At 39.2% G+C, this 24232-nt stretch overlaps 1 protein-coding gene and 1 non-coding gene across 4 annotated transcripts in view; both read left to right on the top strand.

Annotated features, from left to right (window-relative positions):
* Nucleotides 1-24232, top strand: part of GRM8 (glutamate metabotropic receptor 8) — an 877877-nt gene that overhangs the window by 629036 nt on the left and 224609 nt on the right. The gene's annotated exons all lie outside the window — the stretch shown is intronic.
* Nucleotides 3573-3681, top strand: LOC145524958 (small nucleolar RNA SNORA17). Its single transcript, XR_014067988.1, has one exon. It is a non-coding gene; the product is annotated as a small nucleolar RNA SNORA17 (small nucleolar RNA).

Genomic DNA, 24232 nt, shown 5'->3' with positions numbered 1-24232 from the left:
TTGAGTCAGTAATGCCATCCAACCATCTCATCCTCTGTTGTCCCCTTCTCCTCCTGCCTTCAATCTTTCCCAGCATCAGGGTCTTTTCCAATGAGTCAGCTCTTCGCATTGGAGCTTCAGCTTCAGCATCAGTCCTTCCAACATGGATTCAGGAAATCAGGATGGATTGACTGCTTTGATCTCCTTGCTGTCCAAAGGACTCTATGTATACAAAGATGTGTAGCTCATGGAACCTGCCCACACTGATCAGTTAATTCATTCCTTCATTATTTAATCTATTAATTTATGGTAGCCAATAACTAATAAATTAATAAAAAAGAGCTGATCAGGTAAGGTTGAATGTTGTAGGAAGCATCAGTTGGATAAAGTGTTAATGGGCAGATAAGTCTGAATCATTCCAGGTATAGAAAAACAATATGACACTTTTCCTTCCCAAACAGATCCCAGAGGTAGAAAAGCATTCCTGTGTGTATATATTTATGTTTATTGAGTAACGTATACCCTGATATGCCTGGAGTATTTGGTGACATGGATACAACTGAAAAATAATATAATATAATTTAAATATTGATAAAATGCTATAAATGATAAGCACCCCTTTTGTTAATTTTTATGCAGACTTATGTTCTTTTGTTTAGTTTTCCTTCAATGGAAGAAAATAGAAAAATTTTATTATATTTCCATCTTCGTAACTTACTCCTCTAAATGAAATTATAACAAAGAGCAAGCCATTACATACACTTTAAAAAAATTTCTCTTCCATTAATTGCAGGAAAAAAACCAACTCTATAGATTAATTGTGAGGGTTTCACCAGATTATTACTTAATTAAAGATGACCAGAGAAGTGCCAGCCTTGGAGATTGCCTTAATTGGACAGCCTGGATACTTAGCATGTTTGAGAAGTAGTTTCACAACCCATTCCATTAGTATCCACCTCTGGAACTTAGCTCCAACAGTAGTAGTGCAACAAGGAACAACTTGCTTCTCCAAATAACAAACATTTACTGCATTTGCTTGCATTATTTTTCAGCTTTTTGAGTAGATATTTTATTACTAAAATAAAAGAACTGTTTTATGGGGCAATTGCTCTAAGGTGCAGACGGTGGTGAACTTGAGGATCCAGCCATGGCAGCCTTGAGTATAATTTCCACTTGAAGTTTGAAGAGTGTTTTTGAAATGATGTGAGCAGCAGTTACACACCACTTCTGTTATTTGCATCATACAGTGTTTTTAATGCTTCTTTGTTCTTCTCTTGCCGAAGCTTCACATTAGTAACTGCTGATGGATGCTCAAAGGAGAAGGGGATTACGGGAGATAAAGATGGCATACTAATTCCTTTAAATTTAAGGACGGGGAAAATGCCGAAAGTTGTGAGGAAATGTTATAAACACTTCAAAAGATAAAAGAAATGATCTGCAGAGGAATGGTGTGCTGATGTGTTATCCAGACAATAAAAGCTCTTTCCTAGGCCGTCAGTTCCTAAGTGGAAACTCGCTCAGTTCTGAAGACCTTTACTGACAGCTACATCAGCCCTTAGCTTCCCCTCCTTCCCTCCAGTCCCATCTCTCCCTGTGCTTCTCTGCCTTCCTGCTCCCAAAGCCCTCCCTCCATCATCAGCCCTCTTTAACCTCAGACAACAGACATGTTCAAGTTCCTTCTGTCCTAAAAGAACAGTAAAAAAATAAGTAAGTTAGAACACCTCCTTTTGTGTTATACAACACAAGTGGAAGGAATTTTTTCTTTGCTGAATTGCTACAGTCATCCTCTATTCTTTTTGTTTCAGTATGTCCCCCTACCCTCTCCAGTTACAGGGTTGCAGCCAGAGAAATTGTTCTTAAATGTAAATCTGATCATCCTCTTGACGATTTAAAATCCTTTAGTACCTCCCCATAGCCTAGGATAGAATCCAGAATTCCTAGCAAGACAGAAGAACCTTAATCATCTGGCCCTATTAAACCCTCCATTTCCATCTCCTGCCACTTACCAGTTAAGACCTTTGCTGGAATTCTTGTGGGACCATAAGTGAGCTATTCCCTCACAGCTTTAAGCGTTCTTAAGGGCTTCCTGCGTAGCTCAGTTGGTAAAAAACCTGCCTGCAATGCTGGAGACCAGGGTTTGATTCCTGGGTCTGATTCCTGGGTCGGGAAGATCCCCTGAAGAAGGAAATGGCAACCCACTCCCGTAATCCGGCTTGGAAAATCCCATGGACAGAGGAGCCTGGCAGTCCGTAGGTCGCAAGAGTTGGACACAACTTAGTGCTATCTCTTTCTTAAGCCTTCTATTGTGATTTCATCTGCCTGAAATTCTCTTCCTTTAAAAATTCAGTTTGTAGGCCACCTTCTCCAGGAAGTCTCCCAGCTGTTTACAGTCTAAGCTGGGCAACTACTCCCTATCATTTAGCACTTTGGTCTCATAGCTCTTATACCACGTCCTACTTATCTGCTCGCCATGCTGTGAGCTCCTTGGGGACAGGGACTATGTCTTTTAATGCTTTACTTCTAGTGCATGATAAGAGTTCTTGGCACAAAGTAGGTGAGTGCATGTGTGCTTACACTCTTTGTGACGCTATGGGATTTTCCAGGCAAGAATACTGAAGTGAGTTTCCATTTCCTTCTCCAAAAGATCTTCCCAATCCAGAAATTGAGCCCGCATCTCCTGTGTTTCCTGCACTGCAGGCGGATTCTTTACCACTGAGCCACCAGGGAAGCTCCATATTGTTAGTCACTCTGTCGTGTCTGACCCTTGGCAAACCCATGGACTGTAGCTCTCCAGTCTTCTCTGTCCATGGTATTCTCCAGGCAAGAATACTGGAGTGGATAGTCAATCCCTTCTTCAGGGGATCTTCCTGACCCAGGGATCGAACTTGGGTCTCCCGCATTGCAGGCAGACTCTTTACCATCTGAGCCACCAAGAGTGCCCCCACAACATAGATATTTCCCAAATTATAGAAGATATTAGTCTGGCTATCATTTTTCTTTTCTTATTTTATTTATAATAAAACAAGAACTATTAGAACTATTTTCATATATTACTAAACATACTGGGATGGATAAGGATGTATCTTATCTGCCTAGAAATTGTTATTTTTTTTAAAGATTTATTTATTTAGTTTTAGCTATGCTGGGACTTCGTTGCTACCTGCAGACTTTCTCTAGTTGCAGAGAGTGTGGAATTGGGGTGGGGGGAGGTTACACTTTGTTGCCCTTCATGGGCTCCTCTTTGCAGTGGTTTCTCTTGTTGCGAAGATAGCAGCTCTAGGCAAGCGAGCTTTAGTAGTTGTGGCTGGCAGGCTTAGTTGCTATGCAGCATGTGGGATCTTCTCAGAGCAGGAATCAAACCTGTGTCTCCTTCGTTAGTAGGATGATTCTTAACCACTGGACCACCGGGAAGCCTGAATTTGTTATTCTTGAATACAGACTCCTCAGTCCCTCTCCTCTCTACCCTGCAGCATAAATTCCTGGAAAATTTACCCTATCCAGCCTGGACAATCCTAGTAGGAACAGAGTTCCATAAAAATCATGACTTTTTCTGGGTGGGAAGAGGGGTCACTGCCCCGCGGATACCAGACTAGCCAGCACCATGGGTGCAGCTGTCCTGCTGCACCTGTGATGTTGGAGCAGCTATGTCTGCACTCAGTGCTCAGAATGGTGAGCAGTACGATTGGTGTGTAGCCAGACACTGAAAAACAAACAAACATCATGACTTTTTCATAGCAGATCCATGAAGCAAGACCAGGGGTGCAGGCAAAACTAGAGTTCAGTCTCAGACAGGATCACACAAATTCTCTCATTTTTAAGCTTAGACCACTAGATACATGGCATTGTCAATGAAGAGACCATTGCTGGCCAGCTGAAATGCCTTTGGCTTTGGAGCTAGACAGAAATAGCTGGACTTCTAGTCCAGGCAAGGAATCTAGAGGGGCAAACATATCTCAAGGGTCCAACTGACCCTGATTATTGTAATTTCATAGCCAATGTATGGCAGCATCATTGAATCTAATTAAGTTTGCCTAAGCAGAACCTGGATGAGACATAGAGATCTAAAAATAAGATGGTATATTTCAACACTCAAGAGCTTTCTTGATCACTTTAAGGCATGCTAAGAATTTTCCATAGATATGACAGTTATGAGGCAATTAATGGAATACTTTGCAAATCAGCTGCAGAAAAAGGAGGAACAAAATGAGAAAGAAACAGCTAAAGTAAAAAATGAAACTGCTATAAATATAGATAATAGCTTCCATTAAAAGTGTCTTGCAACATTGGAAAGTTTAATCACAGTTACACTCAAATCATTGGTTACACTCTATTTCACAGCTATCCAGCTTGGGGAAATCTATGCACCATTAAACATGATAAGTTCAATGTTTTTTATAATATCTGGGCAATGGTGGAAAATTTTTTTAGCTAATTTCATTAACAAGTTTCAGTTTCATTTAATTTTAACAATAACAATTAAAAAGCTATTTTTTTAAAAAATCTGTAGGCAACTTTTAAAATAAGATTAGATGGCTTATGCAGAAGTAGATCCTGGAATATCCTAGAACTGAATTTCTGGAAAAAAATTGGTATCACAAATGAGTGAGGAAATAAATGCATTTTTCCTATTTGGAAAAGACTCAAGTTTAACTTTTACCTCAAATCATAAACTTTTATTGACTATGCCAAAGCCTTTGACTGTGTGGATCACAACAGACTGTGGAAAATTCTGAAAGAGATGGGAATACCAGACCACTTGACCTGCCTCTTGAGAAACCTATATGCAGGTCAGGGAGCAACGGTTAGAACTGGACATGGAACAACAGACTAGTTCCAAATAGGAAAAGGAGTACGTCAGGGCTGTATATTGTCACTGTGCTTATTTAACTTATATGCAGAGTACATCATGAGAAATGCTGTGCTGGATGAAGCACAAGCTGGAATCAAGATTGCTGGGAGAAATATCAATAACCTCAGATATGCAGATGACACCACCCTGCAAAGAGTCACAAAGAGGTCGCAAAGAGTTGGACATGACTGAGTGATTGAACTGAACTGATAAACCGGTATAATCTCTGTGAGATCAGATCATGATCTTATGTGTAGTAGCCAACCATAAATCAATTATGTTAAAAATGTAGATAGTACATATCTCAGATGGTAAAGAATATGCCTGCAATACAGAAGACCCAGGTTCCACCCCTGGGTTGGAAAGATCCCCTTGGAAAAGGGACTGGCTATGCACTCCAGTATTCTTGCCTGGAGAAGTCCATGGACAGAGGCACCTGGCCGGCTACAGGCCATAGGGTTGCAAAGATTCAGACACAACTGAGCAACTAACAACCAACAGAAGGGGAGAAATTTTTCTAAGCTGAAAGGAACTAAGGGGAAAAAAATCACATAGGTAAATAAAAGTAGATTTAACTAAATACAAAGTTTAGACACTATGAACAAAGTTAAGAAAAAATAGCTGGGAGAAATATTTGCTTCAAATATAAAAGAAAACATTAATATATTGAATATTGTAATGGTTATACACATTCCAACAACCTCCCTCAAAATCCTAAAATATCAATCAACAAAGAACATATTCAAACAATTCATAAAAGAAACTACACTTGACTATAAAAATGATTAAGATTTAGAAGGGATCAATTAAACATAATTTGAAACATTATTTTTCACATATTGACTTGGAATATAGATTCAGGAAAAATATTTTGGGTTGATGATAGGGAAAAAAAGTGAAAGTACTCTTTTATATAGTTGGCAAAAGATTAAATAGTTTATAAAGTAAAGAAAACTTTTTGGAAAATAACTTCCCTGTTATGCTCTTCTTATCCATTGGTTCAGAAATACTTCTTCCAAGAATTTTACTCTAACAAGTAATCTGAAATGAAAAGTATTTGTGCATGAAGATTTTTATTGAAGCTTTTAATGTCATAAAACTATACAAATGACAATAAAATGAAATATAATGGAATTGCATACGATATAGGCATTAATATTACAATAGTTTAATTAGATATGGCACCTTTAGGGGAGGTGTCGTATCTAACTACGTTAGTAAAGTTTGAGGCAATTATTAAGTTATTTACTTCTCCAGCCAACTCTTCTACGTTGAGGGTTTGGGTAGTGGAGCAAGGAAAACACCCTTGTTTTTGATAATTTAATGAGGGTGTTAAATAAACCAATCATTAGACTGTGAGAAGAATCCACCCATGAAGTATGACCTACTCATTTTCTGATCTTGCATCTGTTTCACAAGATTGCTTTTTGGAAAGTGACTATTTTACTTTTGCAGGATTTGAGATTTTTAAGAATATACTCCTGAAAGAATAATGCAGTTAAAGTAGCCTTAACTAAATTAGAAGTTAGTAAGGAACTCTTCCGTGGTAGGGAAGAGAAAAATTGCACCTTTGTTGTTGTTGTTAGGACAATGTAAAATTCTATATTCTGCAGTTAGGAGAAGCAATGAATGTAGTCTTTAAGATTCTGAAATTTATTGCTCAGGGCCACAGTCTTTTTTCATTATGTGCTGCTCAAAGAGTTCACTCTTCCCAGGATGGCATATTGAACACACCTTCCAGGTGGGGAGTGGTGCTTTGTTCTGAAGACAGACAGCTCCCTTCTCAACATCTTTAACACATGTCATCCAGTGTTGACAGCAAGGACATAGAGAGTGGCCTTAGCAGTCACTATCCTGGGTGGTTGACAACCAGAGGTCTTTGGGACTTGACAATGAGGCATTTCGTCACCATTCTCTTTACCTCTTCTTCTACAACAAGACTGTATATCTACCATTATTACAGAGTTTGGCACAAATACAGCAGAGCTTCAAAGATCGTAGTGTGAAAATTAAAATGCTGGTTCTCAGGGATGTCTTCTGACTTTAGAATATACAGATGTTGTTTGTTAACCCTCTCCTTCCTCTGTCAAGGTCTTTCTCCCAGGGAAAGTCTGACTCTGTTTTGTGAATATGCAACATGGTCTTTTCCATCCCCACCTTTCACTTCAGATCTCCTCTCCTCCCAGCCTGTTTCTCCCATCCTCACATTACCAGGGCTCTTGTCTTCTGCATCCTGCTCCACAACTGCCACGGAGAAGAAGTTTCTCACACTCCTTTGCACTCAGATCCAAATATTAGTTCATGTACAGTGAGATTTTCATCATACTTGGTTCTATTTGCATTTACCCCAGTGGTCTGAGTAGTCTACAGGATTAAATTCTGACTGAGTTGAATTCCCTGAGCTTTCTGGGAAGTCCTGTGGTGGTTGGGACTCCTCCTATTCAGCTAATGCTGGTTGTGAGCAAGGGCACATGATAAAATTAATTGGTTCCACACTTACTCTCCTGCTCCCAAGCTCACCTTCTCCCTTTCTGCAACACACTCTCATCCCTCCAAGCAGAGGCTTCATCTCAGTGGGACCATGTGAGGTCTCATTTCTCCAATATTGTCCATAACTAAAGTTTTGTTTCTTTTGGCCAGACCTAGTAACAATAGTAACAAATTCAGGAGCAGCTCCAACGTGAAAATTTGCCCTGGCTTTGACTGCTTTATTTACACAATTAGAACTTATCTTTGAGGTTTTTCCTTGTGGCTTAGACCATAAAGAAAGCTCCTGCAATGAGAGAGACCTGGGTTCAGATCTTGAGTCAGGAAGATCCCCTGGAGAAGGGAATGGCTACCTACTGCAGTATTCTTGCCTAAATAATCCCATGGACAGAGGAGCCTGGCTGGCTACAGTCCACGGGGTTGCAAAGAGTCGGACGTGACTGAGTGATTAACACTTTTCTGCCCAGCTTCTTTATAATAACCTACATTATAGAGGACCTTCCACTTTACAGTTCCCTGTCTATGTCATTTTAAACAGAGGAAAACAGATTCCCCCTAATGTTTTTCAATCAATCTAGCAACGGCTATAGACACATATATGCTCTCAGAGTTCTGTCATATAGCAAGAGATTTACCCCTGATAATTCAGAGACTTCTGCTCATCTATTTGTTACATACGTTAGTTGTATGTATATGCACAAACACAAAGAAAGAAGTACTAAGTTATGATTATAAGTGAAAATACAACCTACAGTAGTTAGTGGGATAACACTTGCAGAGGTTGATATACTTCTGGCCAGTCCCTCCCTTTTTGTAAATATCCTTTCCAGCCATACACCCCCATCACACCCTCCACACACTCAATTGTCATTCTCTATTTCATTACCTTGTGAGTGATTTTTTTGAGGCCAGAACCATGACTTATCATTCTGTTGGGAAATTGCGGCTATTAAGTTTTAATTATTCTGCTCATAAGTAAACTTCCTGCTATTAGCTATATAAAATAGACCCCATGCTAAGTATATTAAATGTGTTTTCTTGCTCCATCATCATGATAACTCATTACTGTAGCTGGCATAGTTCCTATTTTACAGGTAAGGATATCAAAGCCAAGGGTGGTTGTTATATGTCTCAGGTCACTATTTTGCAACAGGGCTCAGGGAGAATTCTGTAGAACCACATGGTCAAGGACCAGGCTTTATTGGAGAATCTTACAAGCTGATGTCAGTGAGAGGAACACGTTGCTGAAGACTCAGCATCCCAGAGAGGTGGCTAAGGACCAGCCTCCTGCTGGATGCATAGTGGGCTAATGTTCTAGTGCAAGAACATTGCCCTAAATGCTCTTTTCTAATGGGGTCAGGGGATGAGTCTCTTGTCAAGACAGTGAAATAGACTTTTTGGATGACAAGCAGTCTGCATTTAGTTGTCAGCAATGGAGGAAGCCAACTGCTCAGAACCTGGGCATCTTGGAACTCAGGGGAACTATGCACTTCCTCTTCTGAGGATGGGGAGAGCACTGTAACCCTACCCCTTGGGAAAAGCGAGTGCTCCAACTTTACCTACTTTATTGTTTACTGATTGAAAGAGCATTTAGGGCTACTATTTGAATATTCTGCTTCACACCCCAGTCACACAGTTTGTAAATGTATGAGTATTTGACAAATGTAGAATATAAACCCAGATCTCTGACTCCAAAGCTAATTGCCATCCATTGCTTATAATACTCTTCAAACATCTATATTATTTTCTGCCCACAACTTTCAAAACTCACTTTCATTGCTATCCAGCTCAGCTCTTCTCCATCACAGGACAACCACACATCTGCCCTTAATTCTTTTTTAAATCACAAGGAATATTTATTTCAAGTGAATATATATTTCTAAATCTTAGAGACTCATTTTACCTTTCCTCAGTGATACCTAGGGTTTTATTGATCACCTAACAGATGATGAATAAACCTTTCTTGGAAACTTTCTTCATCCAAGAGTACTGCTCTCTCTTGCATTTATAGGACAAGAGAGGAATTACAGTATTTGTTTGCCATGAGACTCCCATTCACTTGACAGTTGCTTTTATTTAAAAGTCCATGCCATTCTTATATATTACTCTCCCCAATTCTTGTTGGCATCATTTATTCCCATTTCAAATACTTATTTTTCTCAATAACTTCAGTTGCTAAATAATTTCTCCCATTATTCTTATTGGTTTTGAAATTAGCCCAAACATCACATTGCCATGATTTTCTTAACCCCAGTAATTATGCTTCCACTCCTATTCAGCTATACATTGCCCTGGGTATATTTAGGACCCTTGTATCATCTGTGGCATTTTTCAGGGTTCTCCAGGGAAACAGTACCAATAGGATATATAAATTTGTAGAGAGATTTTAAAGAACTGACTCACATGTTTCAAGGGCTGGCAGGTCCCAAATCTGTAAGGCAGGCTGGCAAGCGGAGACCTGGCAGGATGAAAAAGGTGATGTTATGGTCCGGAGTCCAAAGCTAGACTGCAGACAGAATTCCGTTCTTCTCCAGGGATCTCAGTGTTTCTTCCTATGGCTTCAACTGATTGGATGTGACCTACCTACATTGTGAAGCATGATCAGGTTTTCTCAAAGTCTACTGATTTATACATTGATCACAATTGAAAATTACCTGACAACAACATCTAGACCAGTATCTGACCACACAGCTGGATCCCATAGGTTATTTAAGTTGACTATTTAAATTGATGCAGAAAAATAAACCTCACATCTGGTATGTTCTGCTTTGGAAATGGTTCATGACACTCTCTTGACTTGATTTTCTTCCTGTTTCAGGAAGTGTTCTTCAACTTTCTTGTCCTATTCCTTTCTTTTTTTGGACCTCTCCTCCTTTGCTTTCCTATTATTCATTCTTCACGGTCTCATATACTCCCAAAGTATCATCTGTGAAACTTAGATTGTATTCTTTTTAGTTTTGTTCTTATTTCCTTCTATTCATAGGAGCCCCTTTAATTTCCTGAAAAATATGAGTGTATATTTTCAAGATTTACCTTTGCCTGACTGTTTTGAGTCCCCATTCCTTATAGGTTTAATTGGCAACTCTTTTTTTGTACTCAAAAGTACCCTGGATATATGTTTATAAGAGAACCTGCCACAGACTTTAATATATGTCTCTTGTTGGATTTAGTGCAGAGTTAAAAGGCAAGCCACAGGGTGGGGCAGGACATTTATAATATATATATAACAAATTGCTCATATGTATTCTGGAATATCTATTAAGAAAAATGTCCTACTAATCAATGAGAAAAAGACAGACAACCCAATAAGAGAAAAAACAAACAAACAAACATGTGATTTGAATATATGCTTCATAAATAAAAAAAGAAAAGTTAAAATGACTTTAAATTTCATAAATAATCTAGGAAATTCAAGTCAAAAACCACAATAAGGTAGTGGGATATTTGAGAGTGGCTAAATTTGAACAAACTGAGACTATCAGGTATTGGTAAGGATGTGAGGCTACAAGGATTCTCATACATTGCTGGCGGGAGTGTAATTGGATCAACCAGTCTGTATCCAGATAGGCATTTTCTATTACGTTTGAAGACATTCATGCTGGCCAATCTACCAATTCAATTCTTAATTATATACTCATTGGATATACATATCCTTTTGTAGCAGGACATAGATAAAAGAAGCCTTCCCTAGTGGCTCAGACAGCAAAAAATCTACCTGCAATGCAGGAGACCCGGGTTCGATTCCTGGGTTGGGAAGATCCCTTGGAGAAGGAAATGGCAATCCACTCCAGTATTCTTACTTGGAAAATTCCATGGACAGAGGAGCCTGGCGGGCTGCAGTCCATGGGATTGTAAAGAATCAGACATGGCTGAGTGACTAACACTATAGATAAGAGAATGTTTATAGAATTAATGTGTATAATAGCCAAAACAGAAATAACCCATATGTTCATCAATGCTAGCATAGATACACAAATAGTGCCTCTATATAGTAAAATACTATTCAGCAATGAAAATAAATGAATGACACACAGGCGTAACAGTGAAAGTGAGTCTCATAAGCAAAATCAGAAGTAGCCAGGCTGATATAATATTTCCATTATATAAAGTTCAAATAGGGAAATAGAGATGTTTGATTTTATTTACATGAATTTAAAAAAACAGGCAAAACTAAGAGGTTTAGAAATGCACATTTAGGTGGAAATGATAAGTAATCAAGGAAAATATTGTCTTAAAAGTCAGATTGGTTACATTTAGACAAGAGGAGAGACCCGCGATTGGGAAAAATACAGAAGCATCCCTGATGGTGCTCAGGATGGAGAGCTGTTGTCTGAAAGTGCCAGCAGTGCTCCATCTCCTGACTCATGTGGTTACACAGATGTTTGTTTTGTCAGAATTCATTAAGATGTATGATTAGGTTTTGTTCAGTTTTCTGTTTGTATATTTCATTGTGAAAATCTCTCTCTCTATATATGTATCTATGTGCATATGTGCTCCATCACTCAGTAGTGTTTGATTCTTTTGCAACCCTATGCATTGTAGCCTGCCAGGCTCCTCTGTCCATGGGATTTTCCAGGCAAGAAAACTGGGGTGGGTTGCCATTTCCTCCTCCAGGGGATCTTCCTGAGCCAGGGATCAAATCCACATCTCCTGCATCTTCCGCATTGGCAGGCAGATACTTCACCACGGAGCCACCTGGGAAGCCATATATATTTATATCTATAGATATATAGAGATGAAAACAGGTAGAAGTGAGCTACTGGAACTGTAGGGTGATAAGCATCCTGGTGAGGACAAGGCAAGTCAATGATTTCTGGCTGATTTGTCACATACCTTTGGCTGAAGGAATTAGCAACACATTAGTCCAGAGGCTATGCATTATTTTCCACTGAGCTCACAGTGTAGAAAGGCAATCAAGGGTGATAGGAAAATGCTGAGCTTTTAGACTTCAATGATCTGTGACTAACACAGTCAGGCTAACCGAATACACAGAACACAAAGTGCATGGGCTCCCAATTCTCAAATGAGGAAGAAAAACAAACAGGCTTTCCCTATCCAGATAATCCTGAGAATCTGCAGTGTTGGTCACATTTTATCATAAATCCATCCCTCTTGTCATGGATCTGCTTGCATGTGCTGGAAAGCAGCAGAACATCTGCAGGTCAGACTCTTCAGACGCTGCTCCCTGGACCCCTTAGTGGTTTTGGCTGCCCTGAATGGAGTTGCAGTGCAGTTAAAGTCTGCAGGGTCTACAGACAGGGGTACCACCAAGTCACCTTCTCCAGAGAACTTCAGTATATTGCATGAGGACTCCTTTGCCCCTGCTTCAGAGTTCTGCCTTTCTCCCTAAACCTCATCCATCAAAATGAGGAGTATGATATTCTTGCCTAGCATCATGTCAGAAAGAAACAAGCCATAGCAAACTGGGAACCAAGCATGATAATACGCAAAACAGGCCATTTTTTGCAAGTTGAGCCCATGTACCGGGAGGGACTCCAGCATTGGCCACCGTCCGCTGAGACTACATCTGCTCTCCCTCCCAGAATCAGGTGCTAAAGTCTAGAATCTCAGCCTAGATCATCCACGCTGTTTTCTCTCTGATCTCCTCTGTCTCTTCCTTCCCTCCATCATGGCCCCACTCCCATCCCCACTCCTTCCCTCCTTCCTTCTTACCTTCCCTTCATCCATAAATGTTTACCTGACAGGCACGGTGCTAGGAAATGTAGAACACAATAGTGAAAAAATTCAACACGTCACTTCTTTTATGAAGGTTACGATTTCCTACCTTCTGGCCTTCTTGTGGATTATCTAATAACCTCAGCAGTGTTTTAATAACTATCTCACAGAAAAGGCAGTGTAGTCCAAATTTATTTTCTCCCAAGGGGCCTTTAATCTACTATTAACATATCATTCATAGATCAAAAGAGCAATGGGAGAGAAGGACTTGCCCATCACCCAAAGACCAAAAGTCTTTCCAACAAAAGCAACTAGTGTCTAGGCCCTTGCCTGGGTCAAAATATCTTGTTTGTGTAACATCTATCATATGTAACATATTTTGGGGAGAGGCACACAGCATATGGGATCTTAGTTCTCCAACCAGGGATCAAACCCACGCCCCCTGCTTTGGAAGTGCGGCGTCTTAACCGCAGGGAAATCCCATATGTAACATATTTAAATGCTTGCCTTAATTAAGGAAGGAGCATTGACTGTACTAAAATAAATACATCACATACTTGACATTCGATAAGTTCCATAGATGATGAGTTGAGATATGAATGGAGGGAGAGAAAGAAGTAGAAAAAGGAGAAAGAGACACCTTAAATAAGAGAAGGGAAAAGGCTTCCTAAGTTCTGAAATATTTTTACACTTCACATTGAGAGCTGAAGAATGTGATCACCTCATCTCTGCCCTTTGGAGTTCTAGCTAATTGTTTAACAGGAGCTTCAGCTCTCCAGCTGTTCTCATGTTGAACAGAGACTTCATTGGAGCCAAGTTAGCCGTAGCATGAAGCAGGAACATACATGAGATAAGCTGGCTGCACAGACCAGACCAATACTGACCTCAGGCTGGTTGAATTTAAATTAGGACCTTGCCTGGGTGTTTTTCAGCCCCACGGTAACCTGGTTATGTTGGAGTGGAGAGTGGGATAAGACAGTGAATTTAGCATACATGGAGATCAAATCTCTCACTTGGGCAGGAGTCCTTGCTTTTCCTTTCACTAGTCCTGTCACTAAAGTGGCTTGCTCCTTCAGTATATCCTTCAGGGTAAGGATCACACTCTTTCTTAAAGGACCCTGGTAATAATACCCCAGACTTTCAGGCTAGACAGTTTTCTTTGCAAGTACTCCAGTTTTTCATCGTATACTGCCAGAGGAGTACATGTAAATAAATGGGTGCAGCTGTGTTGCAATAAAAGTTCACTTACTAAAATGGTAGCAGATAAGAGGAGTGTGGACCATGCTTTGCCAACCCCTGTCTTGAATAAGAGCTCAGGCTTTAAACTCGACAAACTTGAGTCTGAATTACAGCTGTCATTTACGGGATTTGTAACCTTTGGCAAGTGTCTTAACCTCTCTAGGCAGCTGTTTTCTTATCTGTAAATTGGGGATAGTAATGCTTGCCCTATGGTATCATAAGAATTGAATAGAATCATCCAAAAACTGTCCAAACACAGTGCCTGATTCATATTATGTCTTCAGTAAAGGGAAGGTGTCAACGGTTACTCACTAATTCATTCAAATTTGTTCCTTCATTCATTCAATTTGTTGTTTGACAGACATTTAGTGTGTGCCTATGAGTCAGGCATTTGTAGGGTTATAATACAACAATACATAACTTCTTTCCCTGATCCAAGGAACCATGTAGTATAGGAGGGAAAAATGAAGATATGAATAAGCATTTGTAGTGTAAGATTAGTGCTAAGGAAAATAACCTAATTCAAAATTTAGTACTTTGAGAAGTACACAGTGTGCATCCAGTTTAGTTGTGAAGCTTCCTGAACTGAATGATGCTCTTCACACTTAGAGCAGTTGCTTATTTATTTCTCTATATTGGGTTTGAGATAGTTCATAAAATCCAAGTAGAACATATTCATAAAGTGGGGGAAGGGAGGATTACCCATGAGAACTGGCAAAAATAATAAATTCAGTGAATAAAGGAGAAAGAAAAAAATGATATCCAAGGTTAAAAAAAAATTGTCTTCGTTGAATACCTGCCCAGATACTTAACTATTTTTTATTAGAAATATGGACTTGGGAAAGGGGTCATCATTCAAGCTAATGAGCCCTTGAACTCACCGTCTGAGAAGGATCTTCCTGCATCTGCCTCTAGAATTACGTAAAATTTGAAAGTGAACACAAGTCAGTGTGATGCCTGGGAACCTTTATGCTTGGGAAAGAGACAACGTCCCTGCTCTGCCATGTGATTGGTTCAGTTTGGAGGAAGCTTCTCAAATCCTCAAATCTTTGAGTCCCCTCCAAGCTTTTCTATTCCCTAATCAGGAATAGGTGCTGGGATAAAATGTATGCACCATACTTTCTGTCTGGTTTGTAATCTCAGGTGAACACGTCACTGAGGGGCGCATCTATAGCTGTGCAGTCATCAGGAGAACAGGCCTGGTGGACTCAGCTCTCGTGATGGATGGATGACTGCAAGTGGGCAGCAGCTCTCAGGGGGTGTGGACGTGAGTGATGGACAGCTCTGTAAAAGGGGCAGAGCTGCTGGAGAAGACAAGGCTGCAGCCACAGAGCAGTAAAGAGCAACCTTTGTCAAGTAATGGAATATCTCATGGGGAATCCTAAAAATAATGAAATATCTGATGGGGAGTATCGGGGACTGGTTGTTTTGCACAAGAATCTGTTGACGATGAGGCATCAATAATACAGGGATTAAGAAGTCAAAGAACTGGCTGCCTAATCTTTTATTTTTTTTACCTGCTCCCCCTTCTTTCAAATATTTCTCAAAGTATTTATGTATTAGTTTTAGAATCACCTCTCATTAAATTGTAAAAACAAATTTTTTTTTTTTTCTTGACCCAAGCAACCATACAAATGACAGAGGGAAAAGTGTGTTTGTGTGTGTGTGTGTGTGTCTGAGTGAGGGTCTGTAGGAACAATAAAGGTAATTGATAACATAAAGAGGAACAAGTATTCCAGTTGTCATGTAGCTGTGCTCTTTTGAAAAGCACTAAGGGTTTTGCTCATTACCATGAACATTACCTGAATGTCGGTACATTAGAAACGTACCAATGTACATGTTGAACATTACCAACAAGTTAGAGGTAACAAATATTTACAGAATTGGTTGTTCCCTTGCATCTTTGTTAGCAAAGCCTACTAATAACAGTGTTAATTGAGAGTACACCAGGGGAGATAGATAATGACAAAATGGGTATTTTGGTGATCAATAGCTTACTGACAAGGGTTCTAAATCTAAAACAATCTCTTAATTAGCTTAGTAAATAGATTGCGTTGTATGGCACAGAGGGGCAAGACTTCACTATCTGAAAGAAATAATTGGAAAAATTACACATATAAATATTTAATGCATGTATGTTTACTACCTTTCCTCAATTCTACTATGATATATTACAAAATAAATGTGATTAATAATCATTTTTTCTGGACCTAATAGGTATTAAAGATACATAACAACATTCAGAAAACTAAGATCATGACATCTGGTTCCATCACTTCATGGGAAATAGATGGGGAAACAGTGGAAACAGTGTCAGGCTTTATTTTTTGAGGCTCCAAAATCACTGCAGATGGTGACTGCAGCCATGAAATTAAAAGACGCTTACTCCTTGGAAGGAAAGTTATGACCAACCTAGATAGCATATTAAAAAGCAGAGACATTACTTTGCCAACAAAGGTCCATCTAGTCAAGGCTATGGTTTTTGCAGTAGTAATGTATAGATGTGAGAGTTGGACTGTGAAGAAAGCTGAGCACCGAAGAATTGATGCTTTTGAACTGCAGTGTTGGAGAAGACTCTTGAGAGTCCCTTGGACTTCAAGGAGATCCAACCAGTCCATCCTAAAGGAGATCAGTCCTGGGTGTTCATTGGAAGGACTGATGTTGAAACTGAAACTCCAATACTTTGGCCACCTCATGCAAAGAGTTGACTCATTGGAAAAGACCCTGATGCTGGGAAGGATTGGGGGCAGGAGGAGAAGGGGATGACAGAGGATGAGATGGCTGAATGGCATCACTGACTCGATGGACATGAGTTTGGATAAACTCCGGGAGTTGGTGATGGACAGGGAGGCCTGGCGTGCTGCGGTTCATGGGGTCGCAGAGTCGGACACGATTGAGCGACCAAACTGAACTGAACTGAACAACTGAAAAAAACAAGTTCTAGTCATTTGGAAACTTAGTGTGTGGCAATAAGTGCTTCTTGATCAAGGAAATGAGGGAAATGTGGGCTATAAGGAAATATGTATGTATGTCTTGTCAGCACTCTCGTTGAAGAATGAGCAGACTGGCTAGGCAGGACTAGAGGTGAGCTTATAAACTAAGTAGACAGTCTTCTACTGACAATCTCATTGTCGGTAGGCAATAAATAACCACCAGGAGGGAACTTGCCAACGTATAGTAGAGGATGTGCCACTCATGATTTAAGAAACTTTGGTTCCAGTTCCAGTTGTGCATCTCACTGGCTATGTGACCCGGGGCGAGCCTCCTCCACATGAAGTCCCATCTTTAATGAGAGCCTCTGAGACAAATGGGCTTCCCAGGTGGTGCTAGTGGTAAAGAACCTGCCTGCCAATGCGTGAACCATTAGAGATATGGATTCAATCCCTGGGTCGGGAAGATCCCCTGGAGGAGGGCACAGCAACCCACCCCAGGATTCTTGCCTGGAGAATCCCATGGACAGAGGACCCTGGGGGGCTACAGTCCATGAGTCATACAGAGTCAGACACGACTGAAGCGACTTAGGAGCCAGCTGAGACAAATAGCCCCTGGATGCATAGGCTGGGTTTAATAACCTTGTTTTGTATTCTTTCAGCATCTCCTACTTCACACTTACAGCAATTGTTGCAATTATAATTCAATTGTTTGTATAATTATGTATTAATTACACTGTCTAGTGTGGATCTCATTCATCACTATATTTCCAGCTTCTACTTCAGTGCCTCACATATGGTTGATGTCCCAATTATATTTATTGAGCAAAGAAAATTATTTCACTCTCTAGGCACCAGTTTCCATCAATAAGGTGAGAATATTATACTAAAAGAGGTAGGCAGAACCCTTCTTGCCCCAAAATCCTTTGATTAATTTTATTTTAATATATTATCATTTAAAATTTTGTATCAGGAAATTCTAGGTTTTAATCATAAATTGTTTGACCATGTATCAATAGTAGGTGGAATATCAGTTGGAAAAGATCCCTGTTGTATGCACATTAAATATGATAATTTTGGAGGTACAAAAATTAGCTATTGAACTAATAAAAAATGGGCTAGCAGAGTGTTCATCATTGAACTATAAGACCCTTGGTGGGAGGCACTGTGCTTTACTTATCTTTTTAATTCTAATTTCTAGCATGGCACATAATCTTTATTGAATTAGTAAGGGAAGCTGGGGACATCTGCAATGCTGCTGTTGCTGCTAAGCTGCTTCAGTTGAGTCTGAGTCTGTGCGACCCCATAGACGACAGCCCACCAGGCTCCTCTGTTCCTGGGATTCTCCAGGCAAGAATACTGGAGTGGATTGCCATTTCCTTCTCCAACGCATGCATGCATGCTAAGTCGCTTCAGTCGTATCCGACTCTATGCGACCCTATGGACAGCAGCCCACCAGGCTCCTCTGTCCACAGGATTCTTTAGGCAAGAATACTGGAGTGGGTTGCCATTTCCTTCTCCAGGAGACATCTCCAATGATCCAGTGGTTAATACTCTGTTTTCCAATGCAGGGGATGTGCGTTTGCTCCCTGGTCAGGGAGCTAAAGTCCCACATGCTGCACAATGTGACCAAAAAAAATAGTAGAATTAGTAAATAAAATAGTAGGAAAATAGGAAGAAACAAACAATGTAATGGAGAGCTTTGTAGGCAGACGTCTCAGGAATTTGAAGGGTAAACAGGACTAGATAAAGATACTCAGATGGGAAGCATTAATAAGAATGATTTACAGACTTCCAGATGCAGACATTTCTGAATTTAATATCAGTTTTCAAATTGTTAGTTACAATAGTATTTTTTTAATCATCTGCATTTAAGACAGTGGAGGAGACCTAATGTTTTATTGGCAGCCTCTCCACCCCCACCAAGAATTAACTTTGAAAAACTCTATTCCTGAAATTGAGATATTAGATACAGCCCTAACTAGGTCCTGAATATCAGTGAAAAAGAAGGCAGCAGAAGCACAATGAAGAAGCAGAAAGTCTTCCAGGTAGCTGAGTACCTCTTAATGGAAAACCACTTATAAAATAAATGTTGCTGGGTTCTTTCTTTTTTTTCCTGGTCTGTATTTTTTGACAGAGTACTTCTAAGGAATTCTCTTACTAGAAAGAGGAGAACCACTGGTTTAAAAGTGCTTTAACAAGCTCAGATAAAAATATTTCCTTTTTACTATATTATTATTTTTCCTCCCGTTGCCCAGAGAATCTTTCAGAATCAACACATTTTTCCTCCCAACTTCACGCAAATACAGCACTCAGTGACTCTTTAGTGATGAAAAGCTGCATTTACACAAAAATTCTTCAAAATCAGATTCCTCCATGATATTATTTGATTTTTTGCCTTGAAATTGGGACACAAGTCTGTATCTGTTTATCAAGTACTAACATGTAACAGATATTACTTAAATACAAAAAACAAAGAGCAGAAGTCAGTATCTTTTTTTAGATCTATGTAATTTCTATGCCCAGAGGAGTTCTCAAAGGGAAGTGATCAAATCACAATGTTTAATATGAAATCTTAGTGTTGTGCATGTTTGATTTCATCAGTGTTGCTGCTTCAAATCAATGATACCCACTAATACGTTGTTGTTATTCTGTCGCTAAGTCGTGTCCGACTCTTTGTGACCCCATGCACCGCAGCACGCCACGTTCCCCTGTCCTTCACTGTCTCCTGGAGTTTGCTCAAATTCATGTCCATTGCATTAGTGACGCTGTCTAATCACCTCTAAATTTCCAAGGGGTATCCTTCCAGGGCTTCCCACTTTCTGTATTCATGTCATGACACCTATAGAAAGTGATGACATCTCCATGTCTGCCTGGGACAAAAAGAAGAGGCTGTTTGAACCTGAGGTGACTGCCCTAGAAGTTCCTTTCCACTTCTCACACCAGGGCATGAACCTAATGTCTTGACCCACAACCACCCATGCATTTATGGTGCATCAATGTAGATCTCTGCCTAGAGATGTGACCAGAACTCTGATTCATGTGTTTTGTTTTTTATTTTTTTCTTTTTCAATAATTTGTCCTCACTCAGGTTTTGAGCTCAAGTATGTACAAACATAGTAATTGCTAGTGACTTTCACCTATGTAATTTAGGTAAACTTACAAGTGAATGTTTTCATTGCCCTGATAACTTGTTAAGAACAAATGATGTTTCCTCCTCTATGGGGGTCATGTGACCCTCTTGAGCTTACCAGTTGTACCTCTCTCCTTTATTATACTTATTAAATTTTTGTTATTTTTTATTTTTATATTATGAGTTCTTGGAAGCCAGCAACTGCATCTCATTATTTCCTCAGTATCTAACAGTGCACAATACCTGGTAGACTTTCTTGAAATCTACATTTGATTCACTCTACAGTCTGACTGAACATAACTGATGTGAAGCTGGAACTAGCTTTGAATATAGATTCAAACTTACAGAAGCAGACTTGAAGACATAAGCACCCACTGCAGGAAGACAATGTAGCCTCTCATTTGAATGAGAAAGGATCCCAAAGAGATCACAGAAAATACTATTACCTGCACTTAAGGATTATGACTAGAGAAAAACACACCACCTTTTATATCCCTCAATCATTATGACACAGATAACTATAAATCTACTCTGTTGCTGTTTGGAGTCTATCAAATCTCTGCTAAGCAGTACAGTTGAGCTGGAATATGGATTTTGTTGAGTGTAAAGCTTGAGTAAGAGAAGGAAATAAATGGGAAGTATCTGGCAAGTTGAAAGATGGAATAAGAATCAGAAGAGATTGAATTGTAGTGTATGAGTTAGGTAGAAATGATGTTCAACCTTAGTGGAGTTTTTAATGCACTGAATCAGTTAAGAGACTCGAGGACAAAGGTCTATATTGATATATTTAAGTTCTTTATTCACTGTGCAGTATCAAGGAAGAAGGCTAATAGAATGCCAACTAAGATTAGGGGAAATATTAATAATGCGTAATACTTCTCCAGAGCATTTCATAAAACCAAAGACATTCTGAGTTGGAAAGTATCTTAGAGGTCATGTAGTCTACTTTTCTAGCTAATGTCTCTTTAAACTTTTATGTTTAAGACATACATCTGAACGTTAGAAACTGGAAGGATTAAAGCACTCACGATAACATCTACTGTGACAAATTTGACAAGCATGAGTTTGCTCTTTGAAAAGAAAAGAAAAAAAAAGCAACCCACACTGTGTGTTAACAGCTCACAGGCCCCACGCTCCTCTTTATAAATACAGTGGGAAGATGCAGAGTCACGGGTTCTTTTCTTGATGATCTGGTCTTTGTAAGTTTCCCCAGTAATGCCTACTTTTCATGTGACATTGTAGAATTTGTCTGCAATCCTCTGCATATCATGACTGCCTTGAAAAGACCTACCTGGAGAAGATGGTTCTGTATATCCTAAGAGTTCATCATCTCCCCTATACTGGGGAGCCTGAGGTATCTGGCCTGGGAGTTCCCTTCCTCTTCTCATACCAGGACATGAACCTGATGGCTTGGCCCACATCCATCCATGCATTTATGACACATCAGTGATTTTAGATCTCTGCCTAGAAAATGTGACCAGAACTACTATTCATAAATTGAATAGAGGCTCAGACTCACCTATATAGAGCAAGATGGGCTTGTACATCTTAAAAGTCTATCTCTGCTTTGAGATGTTTTCCTTAAATTGTCCACAAAGGTCATGAATCTGCTTCCAACAGTAAATGCAGAGGGAGGCACAATTATGACAGGTTACTCTTGTTGCTTCTTTTGGCCACATGTTGCTCTTGGGTCCTGACCTCTGCTGCTATGATGTCCCTGCTGGTCTGGATGCTGTCACAGCACAGTGGCACATAGTACTATTTACCTGTTAGCTATTATTATTATAATTATCATTATATTTGAAATGATATTATATAATAAAACTACAACATTGTGGTTATATTTATATAATTATTATATCAATGATTATCATTATTGTCCTTTACCTCAAACCCTTGAGATTTGATTTTTTTTTAAGTTCTTGTTATTGGACTTTTATGTAAAAGGCAATGGGGAGATAAATGGAGATATTATGTAATATTTGCAGCAGGGCAAAAGGCAGAATCCTGTAATTAGGCACATGAATTTTTTTTTCAAATAAATTTATGAATAACCACACTAAGTTAGAATAGATAAAGACAGCCTCTCCTTATTTCAAGTCAGAGTTTGGCAGCAATTGAGTTAAATGTATTTTGGTTTTCCACCTTTTTGGATTTTGGAACTGCAGATAAAGAGCTGAAAACTTTGTTATTATTGCCATTGTATTTATTCTTTTTTTTTTAATGACTATTACTTGCTGCCTGGTTTCTAGTTTGCCACTATCTTGCTTAAGCTTGAGATTCCAGTGTACAACATGTAATTTGGAGTATGACATGCTGGGTTCACATGGAATTGATTTATCACCTTCTTGATGTTGATGCCAGTGTTTTTGTGGCCAACTCACCACTCTATGATTTTTAGTCAACAAAACCTTTATTTCTTTTTCATATGAGCTACTATATAATCTCACATCTTCTCTCATTTTTGTGCAACTGGTTTTTGGAAAATAAATCTCTCCCTACGAAATTGTTTCTCCCCATGAAATTTAATTTTTAAGCCTTGGCTCATTTTCTTAGTCTGATGAGATAATTTTGGCTCCCGACTCTGATATCTCAGTATCTGTTATTGCCGTGTGTCAGATGTAACTTTGATCAGCATGTCTTAATCCAATTTGGTGAGAATAATATTGAAAAGGACAGTGCCAAGGGCAGAGTTAATGTTGCTCATTAGTGAACATTAGTCAACACTATTTGGAATCATCATTCAACCAATTAAAATCCATCAAACTGTATGACAGTTTTTATTTCTATCTTGTCTCTAAGAATATAAAGAAGTTCTTTGTTTGAGGTCTTTTTAAAATCCACATTCCATCTGTCTGCAGAAATCCCATGGCAAGTACAAGAGTAACCTGTAAAAAGAAGGAATGAAGATGGAGCTCACCTAATTTAGTTTTGATAAACCCATGTTCCTTCTTAGCAGCTGCTTTTTCCACTTTCAAAGTCATCACAAAATTTGTATGGTAATCTGTTCCTCCAGTTATTAATGTCAAGTTTCATATTCTTTGGTCAAGATAATAACATATTCCTTCTTTCTACTTTTGAAAATCAGAACATATGCTCATCTCAACTTTCACAGCACCGCTTGTGTTCTCCATAGATTCTCAAAAATGATCAAAAGTGATTCAATGCTAAATACTCTTGGCATTCTGATACTTGTTAAAGATGACCATATAATTTATCATCCAAGTAAAGATATTTTTAAAAGAGAAAGGCGGTCTATTAATAAGTATGCCAGAAAGGCAGGCAGAAACTGGGACTATCTTAGACAAACCAGGAAGTTCGCCAATAAGTGAACATGACTGAGTCTTCAATTCATCTGGAATTAGAAAGTGCCTGTTCCAGTCTCCATACCTGGCTAGATTCAGGCTGGTATTGACCCTAACCATCTTTAATCAACAGTTGTCTTCCAATGCAGAAGAAAATTAGCAGAGCAGCACCACACTCTCTACCCCAAATATTCATTCATCTTTACTCTGTGAGGAACAAAGTCACTTGCTTTTCTGGCCCTTTTGGATCTGAATGGCAAGTAAAAAAGAAGAAGGAAAAGCTGAGGAGACTGTATTGCCTGTCATCTATACACACACACACACACACACACACACACACACACACACACACACGTATGTATTATCAAGCCTTAGTTTATTATGTGATCTAACATTTCCAACTCTATATTTTAAACATTCTCCTCTTAACTATTTGCCCTATTGTGTGCACAGATTCTCATAAAATTTGATGTCATCACAGATTCCTATTGATCTTTTAAGATATGCCTTCCTGCCCTTTTTTCTTTTTAAAAATTACTTGGGGAAGAAATCCTAAAGTTTCTTTTTGAATAGCCTAATACACCTCCTGAGCTTTTTTCCCTTCCAGCATCTCAGCCATTTTCCCTTTATCAGG

The sequence above is a fragment of the Giraffa tippelskirchi genome, chromosome 10 (genome assembly GCF_054371585.1).
Source record: "Giraffa tippelskirchi isolate mGirTip1 chromosome 10, T2T-mGirTip1v1.2.pri, whole genome shotgun sequence".
Lineage (NCBI taxonomy): Eukaryota > Metazoa > Chordata > Mammalia > Artiodactyla > Giraffidae > Giraffa > Giraffa tippelskirchi.
This window is presented reverse-complemented; position numbering and strand designations above follow the sequence as displayed.